This window comes from Quercus lobata, chromosome 5 (genome assembly GCF_001633185.2).
Source record: "Quercus lobata isolate SW786 chromosome 5, ValleyOak3.0 Primary Assembly, whole genome shotgun sequence".
Taxonomy (NCBI): Eukaryota; Viridiplantae; Streptophyta; class Magnoliopsida; order Fagales; family Fagaceae; genus Quercus; species Quercus lobata.
In genome coordinates, this window is record NC_044908.1 from 33,538,555 (window position 1) to 33,554,157 (window position 15,603).

Consider the following 15,603-nt stretch of genomic DNA (forward strand, 5'->3'; position numbering starts at 1 on the left):
TACTAATATATCTTACATACCTTAGGTATATAAACTTATTAGTTGTTTTGGTTTACTTTCTTTGACATAATGTGATTGATTATTTGTGATATTCAGATATACTTTAGTTTTGAATGATTATTGGTGATGCAATTATCTGTTAGTTCTGATGGGATTAGGTGCATTAGTGTTGGTATGATTGCAACCATCAGCATAAGTGCTTTAAATTCTTATAAAGGATCCGAATGCAGCGATGCACTCTAACACCAGGGAGGTGCAACCTGAGGGGATTATGAGATCACCGTGACGCTTTAGCACCCAAAACGAGATCAGTGGCTCATATTTTTTTGGCTTGGGGCAGACTAAGTCTACAAAGCGAGTGTGCTGGACTAACGTAAACAATAAGCCCAAAAAAAAAAAAAAAAAAAAAAAAAACAGAAGAAAAAGAAAGGGATGCAACAAGAGGACTTCTCAAGAGGTCACCCATCCTAGTATTACTCTCGCCCAAACAAGCCTAACTGCGGAATTCTAATCGAATTCAATGCATTAGTGTTGGTATGATCGCACCCATCAGGTTAAATTCTTAAAAAAGATTTGAATGCAGCGATGCACTCTAACACCAGGGAGGTGCAACCCAAGGGATTTCGAGATCACTGCCACACTTTTGTACCGAAAATGAGATCAGCGGCTCGTATTTTTGGCCTGGGACAGACTAAGCCAACAAAGCGAACGTATAGGACAAACGTAAACGATAAACACAACAACAAAAAAATCCGAAGAAAAAGAAAAGGGTGCAACACGAGGACTTCCCAGGAGGTCACTATCCTAGTACTTCTCTAGCCCAAACACACTCAACTGTGGAGCTCTGATGGGATTTGGTGCATTAGTGTTGGTATGATTGCACCAAGCATCATAAGCGCATTAAATTCTTATAAAGGATTCGAATGCAACGATGCACTCTACCACTAGGGAGGTGCAACTTAAGGGGATTTTGAGATTACAACGACGCTTTAGCACCCAAAACGACATCAGCGGTTCGTATTTTAGGCCTGGGGCAAACTAAGCCAACAAAGCGAGCATGCTGGACCGACGTAAACGATACGCCCAAAAAAAAAAAAAAATTCGAAGAAAAAAAAAGGTGTGCAACACGAGGACTTCCTAGGAGGTCACCCATCTTAGTACTGCTCTTGCCAAAACACACTTAACTGCGGAGTTCTGATGGGATCTAGTGCATTAATGTTGAAATGATCGCACCCATCAGCATAAACGCATTAAATTCTTATAAAGGATCCGACTGCAGTGATGCACCCTAACACTAGGGAGGTGCAACCTAAGGCGATTTCGAGATCACCGCGACACTTTAGCACCCAAAACGAGATTAGTGGCTCGTATTTTTGGCTTGGGGCAAACTAAGCCAACAAATCGAGCGTGCTGGACCGACGTAAATGATAAGACCAAAAAAAAAAAAAAAACAAAAAAATCCGAAGACAAGGGAAGGGGTCCAACATGAGGACTTCCTAGGAGGTCACCCATCCTAGAACCACTCTCGCCCAAACACGCTTAACTATGGAGTTTTGACGGGATCCGGTGCATTAGTGTTGGTATGATAGCACACATCACCATAAGCGCGTTAAATTCTTAAAAGGGATCCGAATGCAGTGATGCACCCTAACACCAAGGAGATGCAACCCGAGGGGATTTCGAGATCACCGCGGCGCTTTAGCACCCACAACGAGCTTAGCAGCTCATATTTTTGGTCAGGGGCAAATTAAGCCTACAAAACAAGCGTGCTGGACCGACATAAACGATACCAACTTAACTGCGGAGTTCTGATAGGGTCTGGTGCATTAGTGTTGGTATGATCGCACCCATCAGTATAAGCATGTTAAATTCTTATAGAGGATCCGAATGCAGTGATGCACTCAAACACCAGGAAGGTGCAACTTGAGGGGATTTCGAGAACACGACGACGCTTCAGCACCCAAAATGAGATCAGCAGTTCGTATTTTTGGCCTGGGGCAAACAAAGCCAACAAAGAGAGCGTGCTAGACCAACATAAACGATAAGCTCAAAAAAAAAAAAAAAAATCCGAGGAAAAAGAAAGGGGTGCAACACGAGGACTTCCTAGGAGGTCACCAATCCAAGTACTACTCTCGCACAAACATACTTAATTGCGAAGTTCTGATGGAATCTGGTGCATTAGTGTTGGTATGATCGCACCCATCAACATAAACGCATTAAATTCTTATAAAGGATCCGAATGCAGTGATGCACCCTAACACCATGGAGGTGTAACCCGAGGGGATTTCGAGATCACTACGATGCTTTAGCACCCAAAACGAGATCAGCGGCTCGTATTTTTGGCCTGGAGCAGACTAAGCCTACAAAGTGAGCGTGCCGGACTGACGTAAACGATACCAACTTAACTGCGGAGTTCTGATGGGATCTGGAGCATTAGTGTTGGTATGATCACACGTATCAGCATAAGCGTGTTAAATTCTTAAAAACGATTCGAACGCAGGGATGCACCTGAACACCAGGGAGGTGCAACCCAAGGGGATTTCAAGATCACCGCGACGGTTTCGCACCCAAAATGAGATTAGCAGCTCGTTTTTTTGGTCTGGGACAGACTAAGCCTACAAAGAGAGCATGCTAGACCGATGTAAACGATACCAACTTAGTTGCGAAGTTCAGATTGGATCCGGTGCATTAGTGATGGTATGATCGCACCCATCAGCATAAGCGCATTAAATTCTTATAAAGGATCCAAATGCAGTGATGCACTCAAACACCAAGGTGGTACAACTTGAGGGGATTTCGAGAACACGACCACCCATCAGCGTAAGCGCTTTAAATTCTTATAAAGGATTTGAATGCAGTGATGCACTCATATGAGATCAGCGGTTCGTATTTTTGGCCTGAGGCAGACTAAGCCAACAAAGCGAGCATGTTGGACTGACGTAAATGATAAGCTCAAAAAAAAAAAAAAATTTTGAAGAAAAAGAATGGGGTGCAAAACGAGGACTTCTAAGGAGGTCACCAATTCCAGAACCACTCTCGCACAAACACACTTAAATTCGAAGTTCTGATGGGATCAAGTGCATCAGTGTTGGTATGAACACACCAATCAGCATAAGTGCATTAAATTCTTATAAAGGATTCGAATACAGCGGTGCACTCTAACACCAGGGAGGTGCAACCCAAGGGGAATTCGAGATCACCGCAACGCTTTAGCACCCAAAACGAGATTAGCGGCTCGTTTTTTTGGTCTGGGACAGACTAAGCCGACAAAGTGAGCGTGCTAGACCGATGTAAATGATACCAACTTAGCTATGAAGTTCTGATTGCATTCGGTGCATTAGTGATGGTATGATCGCAACCATCAGCATAAGCGCATTAAATTCTTATAAAGGATCTGAATGCAGTGATGCACTCAAACACCAAGGTGGTACAACTCGATGGGGTTTTGAGAACACGACCACCCATCAGCATAAGCGCTTGAAATTCTTATAAAGGATCCGAATGCAGTGATGCACTCATACGAGATCAGCGGTTCGTATTTTTGGCCTGAGGCAGACTAAGCCAATAAAGCAAGCATGTTGGACTAACGAAAATGATAAGCTCAAAAAAAAAGAAAAAGAAAAGGAAATCTGAACAAAAAGAAAGGGGTGCAAAACGAGAACTTCCAAGGAGGTCACCAATTCTAGAACTACTCTCGTACAAACACACTTAAATTCGAAGTTCTGATGGGATCTGGTGCATCAGTGTTGGTATAATCACACCAATCCGCATAAATGCATTAAATTCTTATAAAGGATCCGAATACAGTGATGCACTCTAACACTAGGGAGGTGCAACCTGAGGGGAATTCGAGATCACCGCAACCAAATTGGCATCCAAAACGAGATTAGCGGCTCGTATTTTTGGCCTGGGGCAGACAAAGCCTACAAAGCGAGCGTGCTGGACCGACGTAAATGATAAGCCCAATGACAAAAAAAATCTGAAGAAAAAGAGAGGCGTGCAACACGAGGACTTCCCAGGAGGTAACCCATCCAAGTACTACTCTCGCCCAAACACGCTTATCTACGGAGCTCTGATGGGATCCAGTGCATTAGTGTTGGTATGATCGCACCCATCACGATAAGCGCGTTAAATTCTTATAAATGATCCGAAAGCAGCGATGCACTCTAACAACAGGGAGGAGCAACTCGAGGGGATTTCGAGATCACCGCCACCAAATTAGCACCCAAAACGAGATCATGGGCTCGAATTTTTGGCTTGGGGTAGACTAAGCCTTCCAAGCGAGTGTGCTGGACCGACGTAAACGATAAGCCCGACGACAAAAAAAATCCAAAGAAAAAGACAGGGGTATAACACAAGGACTTCCCAGGAGGTCACCCATCTTAGTACTACTCTCGCCCAAACATGCTTAACTGCGGAGCTTTGATGGAATCTGGTGCATCAGTGTTGGTATGATCGCACCCATCAGCATATGAGCGTTAAATTCTTATAAAGGATCTGAATGCAGCCATGCACTCTAACACCAGGGAGGTGCAACCTGAGGGGATTTTGAGATCACCGCCAGCAAATTAGCAACCAAAATGAGATCAGTGGCTCGTATTTTCGGCCTGGGGCAGACTAACCCTACAAACTGAGCGTGTTGGACTAACGGAAACGACAAGCCCGACGACAAAAAAAATTCGAAGAAAGAGAGAGGGGTGCAACACGAGGTCTTCCCAGGAGGTCACAGATCCTCGTACTACTCTTGCCCAAACATTCTTAACTGCGGAGTTCGGATGGAATCCGGTGCATTAGTGTTGGTATGATCGCACCCATCAGCATAAGCGCGTTAAATTCTAACATTGGATCCGAATGCAAAGATGCACTCTAACACCAGGGAGGTGCAACGAGAGGGGATTTCGAGATCACCGCCACCAAATTAGCACCCAAAACGAGATCAGCCGCTCGTATTCTTGGCCTGGGGCAGACTAAGCCTACAAAGCGAGCGTGCTGGACCGACGTAAACGATAAGCACGACGACAAAAAAAATCCGAAAATAGAGAGATGGGTGCAACACGAGGACTTCCCAGGATGTCACCTATCCTAGTACTACTCTCGCCGAAACACGCTTAGTTGCAGAGTTCTGATGGGATCCGGTGCATTAGTGTTGGTATGATCGTACCCATCAGCATAAGCGCGTTAAATCCTTATAAATGATCCGAATGCAGCGATGCACTCTAACACCAGGGAGCTGCAGCCCGAGGGCATTTCGAGATTGCCGCCACGAAATTAGCACCCAAAACGAGATCATCGACTCGTATTTTTGGCCTGGGGCAGACTAATCCTACGAAGTGAGCGTGTTGGACTGACGTAAACGGTAAGCTCGACGACAAAAAAAATCCTAAGAAAAGAGGGGTGCAACACGAGCACTTCGCAGGAGGTCACCCATCCTAGTACTACTCTCACCCATACACGCTTAACTGCGGAGTTCTGATGGGATCCGGTGCATTAGTGTTGGTATGATCGCACCCATCAGCATAAGCGCGTTAAATCCTTATAAAGGATCCGAATGCAGCGATGCACTCTAACACCAGGGAGCTGCAGCCCGAGGGCATTTCGAGATTGCCGCCACGAAATTAGCACTCAAAACGAGATTAGCGGCTCGTATTTTTAGCCTGGGGCAGACTAAGCCTACGAAGCGAGCGTGCTGGACCGACGTAAACGTTAAGCCCGACGACAAAAAAAATCCGAGGAAAAAGTGAGGGGTGCAACATGAGGACTTCGCAGGAGGTCACCCATGGTAGTACTACTCTCCCCCAAACACGCTTAACTGCGGAGTTCTGATGGGATCCGGTGCATTAGTGCTGGTATGATCGCACCCATCATCATAAGCGCATTAAATCCTTATAAAGGATCCGAACGCAGCGATGCACTCTAACACCAGGGAGCTGCAGCCCGAGGGCATTTCGAGATCGCCGCCACCAAATTAGCACCCAAAATGAGATTAGTGGCTCGTATTTTAGGCCTGGGGCAGACTAAGCCTACGAAGAGAGCGTGCTGGACCGACGTAAACGTTAAGCTCGACGACAAAAAAAATCCGAAGAAAAAGAGAGGGGTGGAACACGAGGCCTTCCCAGGAGGTCACCCATCCTAGTACTACTTTTGCCCAATCACGCTTAACTGCGGAGTTCTGATGGGATCCGGTGCATTAGTGTTGGTATGATCGCACCCATCAACATAAGCGCGTTAAATCCTTATAAGGGATCCGAATGCAGCGATGCACTCTAACACTAGGGAGCTGCAGCACGAGGGCATTTCGGGATTGCCGCCACGAAATTCGCACCCAAAACGAGATCACCGGCTCGTATTTTTGGCCTGGGGCAGACTAATCCTACGAAGCGAGCGTGTTGGACCGACGTAAACGGTAAGCTCGACGACAAAAAAAATCCTAAGAAAAAGAGGGGTGCAACACGAGCACTTCGCAGGAGGTCACCCATCCTAGTACTACTCTCACCCATACACGCTTAACTGCGGAGTTCTGATGGGATCCGGTGCATTAGTGTTGGTATGATCGCACCCATCAGTATAAGCGCGTTAAATCCTTATAAAGGATCCGAATGTAGCGATGCACTCTAACACCAGGGAGCTGCAGCCCAAGGGCATTTCGAGATTGCCGCCACGAAATTAGCACTAAAAACGAGATTAGCGGCTCGTATTTTTGGCCTGGGGCAGACTAAGCCTACGAAGCGAGCGTGCTGGACCGACGTAAACGTTAAGCCCGATGACAAAAGAAATCCGAAGAAAAAGTGAGGGGTGCAACATGAGGACTTCGCAGGAGGTCACCCATGGTAGTACTACTCTCCCCCAAACACCTTAACTGCGGAGTTCTGATGGGATCCGGTGCATTAGTGCTGGTATGATCGCACCCATCATCATAAGCGCATTAAATCCTTATAAAGGATTCGAACGCAGCGATGCACTCTAACACCAGGGAGCTGCAGCCCGAGGGCATTTCGAGATCGCCGCCACCAAATTAGCACCCAAAATGAGATTAGTGGCTCGTATTTTAGGCCTGGGGCAGACTAAGCCTACGAAGAGAGCGTGCTGGATCGACGTAAACGTTAAGCTCGACGACAAAAAAAATCCGAAGAAAAAGAGAGGGGTGGAACACGAGGCCTTCCCAGGAGGTCACCCATCCTAGTACTACTCTCGCCCAATCACGCTTAACTGCGGAGTTCTGATGGGATCCGGTGCATTAGTGTTGGTATGATTGCACCCATCAACATAAGCGCGTTAAATCCTTATAAGGGATCCGAATGCAGCGATGCACTCTAATACCAGGGAGCTGCAGCCCGAGGGCATTTCGGGATTGCCGCCACGAAATTCGCACCCAAAACGAGATCATCGGCTCGTATTTTTGGCCTGGGGCAGACTAATCCTACGAAGCGAGCGTGTTAGACCGACGTAAACGGTAAGCTCGACGACAAAAAAAATCCGAAGAAAAAGAGAGGGGTGCAACACGAGCACTTCGCAGGAGGTCACCCATCCTAGTACTACTCTCGCCCATACACGCTTAACTGCGGAGTTCTGATGGGATCCGGTGCATTAGTGTTGGTATGATCGCACCCATCAGCATAAGCGCGTTAAATCCTTATAAAGGATCCGAATGCAGCGATGCACTCTAACACCAGGGAACTGCAGCCCAAGGGCATTTCGAGATCACCGCCACGAAATTAGCACCCAAAACGTGATCAGCGGCTCGTATTTTTGGCCTGGGGCAGACTAAGCCTATGAAGCGAGCGTCCTGGACCGACGTAAACGTTAAGCCCGACGACAAAAAAAATTCGAAGAAAAAGTGAGGGGTGCAACATGAGGACTTCGCAGGAGGTCACCCATGGTAGTACTACTCTCCCCCAAACACGCTTAACTGCGGAGTTCTGATGGGATCCGGTGCATTAGTGTTGGTATGATCGCACCCATCATCATAAGCGCATTAAATCCTTATAAAGGATCCGAACGCAGCGATGCACTCTAACACCAGGGAGCTGCAGCCCGAGGGCATTTCGAGATCGCCGCCACCAAATTAGCACCCAAAACGAGATTAGTGGCTCGCATTTTTGGCCTGGGGCAGACTAAGCCTACGAATCGAGCGTGCTGGACCGACGTAAACGTTAAGCTCGACGACAAAAAAAACCCGAAGAAAAAGAGAGGGGTGGAACACGAGGCCTTCCCAGGAGGTCACCCATCCTAGTACTACTCTCGCCCAATCACGCTTAACTGCGAAGTTCTGATGAGATCCGGTGCATTAGTGTTGGTATGATCGCACCCATCAACATAAGCGCGTTAAATCCTTATAAAGGATCCGAATGCAGCGATGCACTCTAACACCAGGGAGCTGCAGCCCGAAGGCATTTCGAGATCAACGCCACCAAATTAGCACCCAAAACTAGATCAACGGCTCGTATTTTTGGCCTGGGGCAGACTAAGCCTACGAAGCGAGCATGTTGGACCGACGTAAACGGTAAGCCCGACGATAAAAAAAATCAGAAGAAAAAGAGAGGGCTGCAACACGAGGACTTCCCAGGAGTCACACATCCTAGTACTGCTCTCGCCCAAACACGCTTAACTACGGAGTTCTGATGGGATCCGGAGCGTTACTGTTGGTATGATTTCACCCATCAGCACAAGCGCGTTAAATCCTTATGAAGGATCCGAATGCAGCGATGCACTCTAACTCCAGGGAGCTGCAGCCCGAGGGCATTTCGAGATCACCGCCACCAAATTTGCACCCAAAACGAGATTAGCGGCTCGTATTTTTGGCCTGGGGCAGACTAAGCCTACGAAGCGAGCGTGCTGGACCGACGTAAACGTTAAGCCCGACGACAAAAAAATCCAAAGAAAAAGAGAGGTGTGCAACACGAGAACTACGTAGGAGGTCACCCATCCTAGTACTACTCTCTCCCAAACACGCTTAGCTGCGGAGTTTTGATTGAATCTGGTGCGTTGGTGTTGGTATGATCGTACCCATCAGCATAAGCGCGTTAAATCCTTATAAAGGATCCGAATGCAGCGACGCACTCTAACACCAGGGAGCTGCAGCCCGAGGGCATTACGAGTTCGCCGCCACCAAATTAGCACCTAAAACGAGATTAGCGCCTCGTATTATTGGACTGGGGCAGACTAAGCCTACAAAGCGAGCGTGCTGGACCGACGTAAACGTTAAGCCCGACGACAAAAGAAATCTGAAGAAAAAGAGAGGGGTGCAACACGAGGACTTCCCAGGAGGTCACCCATCCTAGTACTACTCTCGCCTAAACACGCTTAACTGCGGAGTTCTGATGGGATCCGGTGCATTAGTGTTGGTATGATCGCACCCACCCGCATAAGCGCGTTAAATCCTTATCAAGGATCCGGATGCAGCGATTCACTCTAACACTAGGGAGCTACAGCCCGAGGGCATTTCGAGATCGCCGCCACCAAATTAGCACCCAAAACGAGATCATCGGCTCGTATTTTTGGCCTGGGGCAGACTAATCCAACGAACGGAGCGTGCTGGACCGACGAAAACGGTAAGGTCGACGACAAAAAAAATCCGTAGAAAAAGAGAGGGATGCAACACGAGGACTATGCAGGAGGTCACCCATCCTAGTACTACTCTCACCCATACACGCTTAATTACGGAGTTCTGATGGGATCCGGTGCATTAGTGTTGGTATGATCGCACCTATCAGCATAAGCGCGTGAAATCCTTATAAAGGATCGGAATGCAGCGATGCACTATAACTCCAGGTAGCTGCAGCCCGAGGGCATTTCGAGATGGCCACCACCAAATTAGCACCCAAAACGAGATTAGTGGCTCGTATTTTTGGCCTGGGGAAAACTAAAGCCTATGAAGCGAGCGTGCTAGACCGATGTAAACGTTAAGCTCGACGACAAAAAAAATCAGAAGAAAAAGAGAGGGGTGCAACACGAGTACTTCGCAGGAGGTCACCCATACTAGTACTTCTCTCGCCCATACACGCTTAACTGCGGAGTTCTGATGGGATCCGGTGCATTAGTGTTGGTATGATCGCACCCATCAGCATAAGCGCGTTAAATCCTTATAAAAGATCCGAACGCAGCGATGCACTCTAACACCAGGGAGCAGCAGCCCGAGGGCATTTCGAGATCGCCGCCACCAAATTAGCAGCCAAAACGAGATTAGCAGCTCGTATTTTTGGCCTGGGGCAGACTAAGCCTACGAAGCAAGTGTGCTGGACTGACGAAAACGTTAAGCCGGACGACAAAAAAAATTCGAAGAAAAAGAGAGGGGTGTAACACGAGGACTACGCAGGAGGTCACCCATCCTAGTACTTCACTCCCCCAAACACGCTTAACTGCGGAGTTCTGATTGAATCTGGTGCATTAGTGTTGGTATGATCGCACCCATTAGCATAAGCGCGTTAAATTCTGATAAAGGATCCGAATGCAGCAATGCAATTTGACACCAGGGAGCTGCAGCTCGAGGGCATTTCGAGATCGCCGCCACCAAATTAGCACCCAAAACGAGATTAGCGGCTCGTATTTTGGGCCTGGGGCAGACTAAGCCTACGAAGCGAGCGTGCTAGACCGACGTAAACGGTAAACCCGACGACAAAAAAATCCGAAGAAAAATTGAGGGGTGCAACACGAGGACTTCCCAGGAGTCGCACATCCTAGGACTACTCTCGCCCAAACACGCTTAACTTCGAAGTTCTGATGGGATCCGGTGCGTTGTGTTGGTATGATTCCAACCATCAGCATAAGCGCGTTAAATCCTTATGAAGGATCCGAATGTAGCGATGCATTCTAACTCCAGGGAGCTGCAGCCCGAGGGCATTTCGAGATGGCCGCCACCAAATTAGCACCCAAAACGAGATTTGCGGCTCGTATTTTTGGCCTGGGGCAGGCTAAGCCTATGAAGCGAGCGTGCTGGACCGACGTAAACGTTAAGCCCGACGACAAAAAAAATCCAAAGAAAAAGAGAGGTGTGCAACACGAGGACTGCGTAGGAGGTCTCCCATCCTAGTACTACTCTCTCCCAAACACGCTTAGCTGCGGAGTTTTGATTGAATCCGGTGCATTAGTGTTGGTATGATCGCACCCATCAGCATAAGCGCGTTAAATCCATATAAAGGATCCGAATGCAGCGATGCACTCTAGCACCAGGGAGCTGCAGCCCGTGGGAATTAAGAGTTCGCTGCCACCAAATTAGCACCTAAAACGAGATTAGCGCCTCGTATTTTTGGCCTGGGGCAGACTAAGCCTACGAAGCGAGTGTGCTGGACCGACGTAAACGTTAAGCCCGGCGACAAAAAAAATCGGAAGAAAAAGAGAGGGGTGCAACACGAGGACTACGCAGGTGGTCACCCATCCTGGTACGGCTCTACCCCAAACACGCTTAACTGTGGAGTTCTGATGGGATCCGGTGCATTAGTGTTGGTATGATCGCACCCATCAGCATCAGCACGTTAAATACTTATGAAGGATCCGAATGTAGCGATACACTCTAACTCCAGGGAGCAGCAGCCCGAGGGGATTTTGAAATCGCCGCCACCAAATGAGCACCCAAAACGAGATTAGCAGCTCGTATTTTTGGCCTGGGGCAGACTAAGCCTACGAAGCAGGCGTGCTGGACTGACGAAAACGTTAAGCCCGACGACAAAAAAAATACGAAGAAAAAGAGAGGGGTGCAACACGAGGACTACGCAGGAGGTCACCCATCCTAGTACTGCTCGACCCCAAACACGCTTAACTGCGGAGTTCTGATGGGATCCGGTGCATTAGTGTTGGTATGATCGCACCCATCAGCATAAGCGCGTTAAATCCTTATAATGGATCCGAATGCAGCGATGCACTCTAACACAAGGGAGTTGCAGCCCGAGGGCATTTCGAGATCGCCGCCAACAAATTAGGAGCCAAAACGAGATCAGCGGCTCGTAATTTTGGCCTAGGGCAGACTAAGCCTACGAAGCGCGCGTGCTGGACCGACGTAAATGACAAAAAAAATCTGAAGAAAAAGAGAGGGGTGCAACACGAGGAATACGCAGGAGGTCACCCATCCTAGTACTGCTCTACCCCAAACACGCTTAACTGCGGAGTTCTGATGGGATCCGGTGCATTAGTGTTGGTATAATCGCACCCATCAGCATAAGCGCGTTAAATCCTTATAAAGGATCCGAATGCAGCGATGCACCCTAACACCGGGGAGCTGCAGCCCGAGGGCATTTCGAGATCGGCGCCACCACATTAGCGCCCAAAACGAGATCAACGGCTCGTATTTTTGGCCTGGGGCAGACTAAGCCTACGAAGCGAGCGTGCTGGACCGATGTAAACGACAAAAAAAATCCGAAGAAAAAGAGAGGGGTGCAACAAGAGGACTTCCCAGGAGGTCACCCATCCTAGTACTACTCTCGACCAAACACGCTTAACTGCGGAGTTCTGATGGGATCCGGTGCATTAGTGTTGGTATGATCGCACCCATCAGCATAAGCGCGTTAAATCCTTATAAAGGATACGAATGCAGCGATTCACTCTAACACCAGGGAGCTACAGCCCGAGGGCATTTCGAGATCGTCGCCACCAAATTAGCACTCAAAACGAGAGCAGCGGCTCGTATTTTTGGCCTGGGGCAGACTAAGCCTACGAAGCGAGCGTGCTGGACCGACGTAAACGATAAAAAAAATCCGAAGAAAAAGAGAGGGGTGCAACACGAGGCCTTCCCAGGAGGTTGCCCATCCTAGTACTATTCACACGCAAACACGCTTAACTGTGAAGTTCTGATGGGATCCGGTGCCTTAGTGTTGGTATGATCGCACCCATCAACATAAGCACGTTAAATCCTTATAAGGGATCCGAATGCAGCGATGCACTCCAACACCAGGGAGCTGCAGCTCGAAGGCATTTCGAGATCGCCGCCACCAAATTAGCACCCAAAACTAGATTAGCGGCTCGTACTTTTGGCCTGGGGCAGACTAACTCTACGAATCAAGAGTGCTGGACCGACGTAAATGTTAAGCCCGACGAAAAAAAAAATCCGAAGAAAAAGAGAGGGGTGCAACACGAGGACTTCCCAGGAGGTCACCCATCCTGCTACTACTCTTGCCCAAACACGCTTAACTGCGGAATTCTGATGGGATGCGGTGCATTAGTGTTGGTATGATCACACCCATCAGCATAAGCGCGTTAAATCCTTATAAAGGATCCGAATGCAGAGATGCACTCTAACACCAGGGAGCTGCAGCCCGAAGGCATTTCGAGATCGCCATCACCAAATTAGCACCCAAAACTAGATCAACGGCTCATATTTTTGGCCTGGGGCAGACTAAGCTTACGAAGCGAGCGTGCTGGACCGACGTAAACGGTAAGCCCGACGATATAAAAAATCCGAAGAAAAAGAGAGGGCTGCAACACGAGGACTTCCCAGGAGTCACACATCCTTGTACTGCTCTCGCCCAAACACGCTTAACTGCGGAGTTCTGATGGGATCCGGAGCGTTAGTGTTCGTATGATTCCACCCATCAGCACAAGCGCGTGAAATCCTTATGAAGGATGCGAATGCAGCGATGCACTCTAACTCCAGGGAGCTGCAGCCCGAGGGCATTTCGAGATCACCGCCACCAAATTTGCACCCAAAACGAGATTAGCGGCTCGTATTTTTGGCCTGGGGCAGACTAAGCCTACGAAGCGAGCGTGCTGGACCGACGTAAACGTTAAGCCCGACAACAAAAAAATCCGAAAAAAAAGAGAGGTGTGCAACAAGAGGACTACGTAGGAGGTCACCCATCCTAGTACTACTCTCTCCCAAACACGCTTAGCTGCGGAGTTTTGATTGAATCTGGTGCATTCGTGTTGGTATGATCGCACCCATCAGTATAAGCGCGTTAAATCCTATTAAAGGATCCGAATGCAGCGACGCACTCTAACACCAGGGAGCTGCAGGCCGAAGGCATTTCGAGATCGCCACCACCAAATTAGCACCCAAAACTAGATCAACGGCTCATATTTTTGGCCTGGGGCAGACTAAGCCTACGAAGCAGGCGTGCTGGACTGACGAAAACGTTAAGCCCGACGACAAAAACAATCCGAAGAAAAAGAGAGGGGTGCAACACGAGGACTACGCAGGAGGTCACCCATCCTAGTACTACTCTACCCCAAACACGCTTAACTGCGGAGTTCTGATGGGATCCGGTGCATTAGTGTTGGTATGATAGCACCCATCAGCATAAGCGCGTTATATCCTTATAAAGGATCCGAATGCAGCAATGCACTCTAACACCAGGGAGCTGCAGACCGAGGGCATTTCGAGATCCCCGCCACCAAATTAGCACCCAAAACGAGATCAGCGGCTCGTATTTTTGGCCTTGGGCAGACTAAGCCTACGAAGCGAGCGTGCTGGGCCGACGTAAACGACAAAAAAAATCCGAAGAAAAAGAGAGGGGTGCAACACGAGGACTACGCAGGAGGTCACCCATCCTAGTACTGCTCTACCCCAAACACGCTTAACTGTGGAGTTCGGATGGGATCCGGTGCATTAGTGTTGGTATGATCGCACCCATCAGCATAAGCGCGTTAAATCCTTATAAAGGATCCGAATGCAACGATGCACTCTAACACCAGGGAGCTGCAGCCCGAGGGCATTTCGAGATCGCCGCCACCAAATTAGCACCCAAAACGAGATCAGCGGCTCGTATTTTTGGCCTGGGGCAGACTAAGCCTACGAAGCGAGCGTCCTGGACCGACGTAAACGACAAAAAAAATCCGAAGAAAAAGAGAGGGGTGTAACACGAGGACTACGCAGGAGGTCACCCATCCTAGTACGGCTCTACCCCAAACACGCTTAACTGTGGAGTTCGGATGGGATCCGGTGCATTAGTGTTGGTATGATCGCACCCATCAGCATAAGCGCGTTAAATCCTTATAAAGGATCCGAATGCAGCGATGCACTCTAAAACCAGGGAGCTGCAGCCCGAGGGCATTTCGAGATCGGCGCCACCACATTAGCACCCAAAACGAGATCAGCGGCTCGTATTTTTGGCCTGGGGCAGACTAAGCCTACGAAGCGAGCGTGCTGGACCGACGTAAACGTTAAGCCCGACAACAAAAAAATCCGAAGAAAAAGAGAGGTGTGCAACACGAGGACTAGGTAGGAGGTCACCCATCCTAGTACTACTCTCTCCCAAACACGCTTAGCTGCGGAGTTTTGATTGAATCTGGTGCATTCGTGTTGGTATGATCGCACCCATCAGTATAAGCGCGTTAAATCCTTATAAAGGATCTGAATGCAGCGATGCACTCTAACACCAGGGAGCTGCAGCCCGAGGGCATTTTGAGATCGCCGCCACCAAATTAGCACCCAAAACGAGAGCAGCGGCTTGTATTTTTGGCCTGGGGCAGACTAAGCCTACGAAGCGAGCGTGCTGGACCGACGTAAACGACAAAAAAAATTCGAAAAAAAAGAGAGGGGTGCAACTCGAGGAGTTCCAATGAGGTCGCCCATCCTAGTACTACTCTCGCCCAAACGCGCTTAACTGCGGAGTTATGATGGGATCCGGTGCCTTAGTGTTGGTATGATCGCACCCATCAACATAAGCGCGTTAAATCCTT

At 48.7% G+C, this 15,603-nt stretch overlaps 25 non-coding genes and 16 pseudogenes across 25 annotated transcripts; all 41 read right to left on the reverse strand.

The window, feature by feature from the left end:
- Positions 1-429: 429 nt before the first annotated feature.
- On the reverse strand, positions 430-548 carry LOC115993369 (annotated as a pseudogene).
- Positions 549-767: 219 nt separating this feature from the next.
- LOC115993362 lies at positions 768-885 on the reverse strand (annotated as a pseudogene).
- A 231-nt stretch (positions 886-1,116) lies between these two features.
- On the reverse strand, positions 1,117-1,235 carry LOC115993327 (annotated as a pseudogene).
- Positions 1,236-1,475: 240 nt separating this feature from the next.
- Positions 1,476-1,594, reverse strand: LOC115993347 (annotated as a pseudogene).
- Positions 1,595-2,082: 488 nt separating this feature from the next.
- On the reverse strand, positions 2,083-2,201 carry LOC115993337 (annotated as a pseudogene).
- A 785-nt stretch (positions 2,202-2,986) lies between these two features.
- LOC115993376 lies at positions 2,987-3,105 on the reverse strand (annotated as a pseudogene).
- Positions 3,106-3,644: 539 nt separating this feature from the next.
- LOC115993364 lies at positions 3,645-3,763 on the reverse strand (annotated as a pseudogene).
- Positions 3,764-3,994: 231 nt separating this feature from the next.
- Positions 3,995-4,113, reverse strand: LOC115993185. The gene has a single exon (XR_004092813.1). It is a non-coding gene; the product is annotated as a 5S ribosomal RNA (ribosomal RNA).
- Positions 4,114-4,344: 231 nt separating this feature from the next.
- On the reverse strand, positions 4,345-4,463 carry LOC115993253. The gene has a single exon (XR_004092876.1). It is a non-coding gene; the product is annotated as a 5S ribosomal RNA (ribosomal RNA).
- A 231-nt stretch (positions 4,464-4,694) lies between these two features.
- On the reverse strand, positions 4,695-4,813 carry LOC115993278. The gene has a single exon (XR_004092899.1). It is a non-coding gene; the product is annotated as a 5S ribosomal RNA (ribosomal RNA).
- Positions 4,814-5,044: 231 nt separating this feature from the next.
- LOC115993299 lies at positions 5,045-5,163 on the reverse strand (annotated as a pseudogene).
- Positions 5,164-5,391: 228 nt separating this feature from the next.
- LOC115993472 lies at positions 5,392-5,510 on the reverse strand. Its single transcript, XR_004093007.1, has one exon. It is a non-coding gene; the product is annotated as a 5S ribosomal RNA (ribosomal RNA).
- Positions 5,511-5,741: 231 nt separating this feature from the next.
- On the reverse strand, positions 5,742-5,860 carry LOC115993183. Its single transcript, XR_004092811.1, has one exon. It is a non-coding gene; the product is annotated as a 5S ribosomal RNA (ribosomal RNA).
- A 231-nt stretch (positions 5,861-6,091) lies between these two features.
- LOC115993216 lies at positions 6,092-6,210 on the reverse strand. The gene has a single exon (XR_004092841.1). It is a non-coding gene; the product is annotated as a 5S ribosomal RNA (ribosomal RNA).
- Positions 6,211-6,439: 229 nt separating this feature from the next.
- LOC115993473 lies at positions 6,440-6,558 on the reverse strand. The gene has a single exon (XR_004093008.1). It is a non-coding gene; the product is annotated as a 5S ribosomal RNA (ribosomal RNA).
- A 231-nt stretch (positions 6,559-6,789) lies between these two features.
- On the reverse strand, positions 6,790-6,907 carry LOC115993241. The gene has a single exon (XR_004092864.1). It is a non-coding gene; the product is annotated as a 5S ribosomal RNA (ribosomal RNA).
- Positions 6,908-7,138: 231 nt separating this feature from the next.
- LOC115993172 lies at positions 7,139-7,257 on the reverse strand. The gene has a single exon (XR_004092800.1). It is a non-coding gene; the product is annotated as a 5S ribosomal RNA (ribosomal RNA).
- A 231-nt stretch (positions 7,258-7,488) lies between these two features.
- LOC115993455 lies at positions 7,489-7,607 on the reverse strand. Its single transcript, XR_004092990.1, has one exon. It is a non-coding gene; the product is annotated as a 5S ribosomal RNA (ribosomal RNA).
- A 231-nt stretch (positions 7,608-7,838) lies between these two features.
- Positions 7,839-7,957, reverse strand: LOC115993174. The gene has a single exon (XR_004092802.1). It is a non-coding gene; the product is annotated as a 5S ribosomal RNA (ribosomal RNA).
- Positions 7,958-8,188: 231 nt separating this feature from the next.
- Positions 8,189-8,307, reverse strand: LOC115993201. Its single transcript, XR_004092827.1, has one exon. It is a non-coding gene; the product is annotated as a 5S ribosomal RNA (ribosomal RNA).
- Positions 8,308-8,538: 231 nt separating this feature from the next.
- Positions 8,539-8,656, reverse strand: LOC115993290. The gene has a single exon (XR_004092910.1). It is a non-coding gene; the product is annotated as a 5S ribosomal RNA (ribosomal RNA).
- Positions 8,657-8,886: 230 nt separating this feature from the next.
- LOC115993346 lies at positions 8,887-9,005 on the reverse strand (annotated as a pseudogene).
- Positions 9,006-9,236: 231 nt separating this feature from the next.
- On the reverse strand, positions 9,237-9,355 carry LOC115993396. Its single transcript, XR_004092938.1, has one exon. It is a non-coding gene; the product is annotated as a 5S ribosomal RNA (ribosomal RNA).
- A 231-nt stretch (positions 9,356-9,586) lies between these two features.
- Positions 9,587-9,705, reverse strand: LOC115993271. The gene has a single exon (XR_004092892.1). It is a non-coding gene; the product is annotated as a 5S ribosomal RNA (ribosomal RNA).
- A 232-nt stretch (positions 9,706-9,937) lies between these two features.
- Positions 9,938-10,056, reverse strand: LOC115993165. The gene has a single exon (XR_004092793.1). It is a non-coding gene; the product is annotated as a 5S ribosomal RNA (ribosomal RNA).
- Positions 10,057-10,287: 231 nt separating this feature from the next.
- On the reverse strand, positions 10,288-10,406 carry LOC115993322 (annotated as a pseudogene).
- A 230-nt stretch (positions 10,407-10,636) lies between these two features.
- On the reverse strand, positions 10,637-10,753 carry LOC115993319 (annotated as a pseudogene).
- Positions 10,754-10,984: 231 nt separating this feature from the next.
- LOC115993303 lies at positions 10,985-11,103 on the reverse strand (annotated as a pseudogene).
- A 231-nt stretch (positions 11,104-11,334) lies between these two features.
- LOC115993301 lies at positions 11,335-11,453 on the reverse strand (annotated as a pseudogene).
- Positions 11,454-11,684: 231 nt separating this feature from the next.
- On the reverse strand, positions 11,685-11,803 carry LOC115993225. The gene has a single exon (XR_004092849.1). It is a non-coding gene; the product is annotated as a 5S ribosomal RNA (ribosomal RNA).
- A 219-nt stretch (positions 11,804-12,022) lies between these two features.
- On the reverse strand, positions 12,023-12,141 carry LOC115993230. The gene has a single exon (XR_004092854.1). It is a non-coding gene; the product is annotated as a 5S ribosomal RNA (ribosomal RNA).
- Positions 12,142-12,360: 219 nt separating this feature from the next.
- Positions 12,361-12,479, reverse strand: LOC115993163. Its single transcript, XR_004092791.1, has one exon. It is a non-coding gene; the product is annotated as a 5S ribosomal RNA (ribosomal RNA).
- Positions 12,480-12,698: 219 nt separating this feature from the next.
- On the reverse strand, positions 12,699-12,817 carry LOC115993266. Its single transcript, XR_004092888.1, has one exon. It is a non-coding gene; the product is annotated as a 5S ribosomal RNA (ribosomal RNA).
- Positions 12,818-13,048: 231 nt separating this feature from the next.
- LOC115993220 lies at positions 13,049-13,167 on the reverse strand. Its single transcript, XR_004092845.1, has one exon. It is a non-coding gene; the product is annotated as a 5S ribosomal RNA (ribosomal RNA).
- Positions 13,168-13,398: 231 nt separating this feature from the next.
- On the reverse strand, positions 13,399-13,516 carry LOC115993306 (annotated as a pseudogene).
- A 230-nt stretch (positions 13,517-13,746) lies between these two features.
- On the reverse strand, positions 13,747-13,865 carry LOC115993268. The gene has a single exon (XR_004092890.1). It is a non-coding gene; the product is annotated as a 5S ribosomal RNA (ribosomal RNA).
- Positions 13,866-14,096: 231 nt separating this feature from the next.
- LOC115993231 lies at positions 14,097-14,215 on the reverse strand. The gene has a single exon (XR_004092855.1). It is a non-coding gene; the product is annotated as a 5S ribosomal RNA (ribosomal RNA).
- A 219-nt stretch (positions 14,216-14,434) lies between these two features.
- Positions 14,435-14,553, reverse strand: LOC115993242. The gene has a single exon (XR_004092865.1). It is a non-coding gene; the product is annotated as a 5S ribosomal RNA (ribosomal RNA).
- A 219-nt stretch (positions 14,554-14,772) lies between these two features.
- Positions 14,773-14,891, reverse strand: LOC115993307 (annotated as a pseudogene).
- Positions 14,892-15,121: 230 nt separating this feature from the next.
- On the reverse strand, positions 15,122-15,240 carry LOC115993338 (annotated as a pseudogene).
- Positions 15,241-15,459: 219 nt separating this feature from the next.
- On the reverse strand, positions 15,460-15,578 carry LOC115993234. The gene has a single exon (XR_004092858.1). It is a non-coding gene; the product is annotated as a 5S ribosomal RNA (ribosomal RNA).
- Between the last annotated feature and the right edge of the window lie 25 nt (positions 15,579-15,603).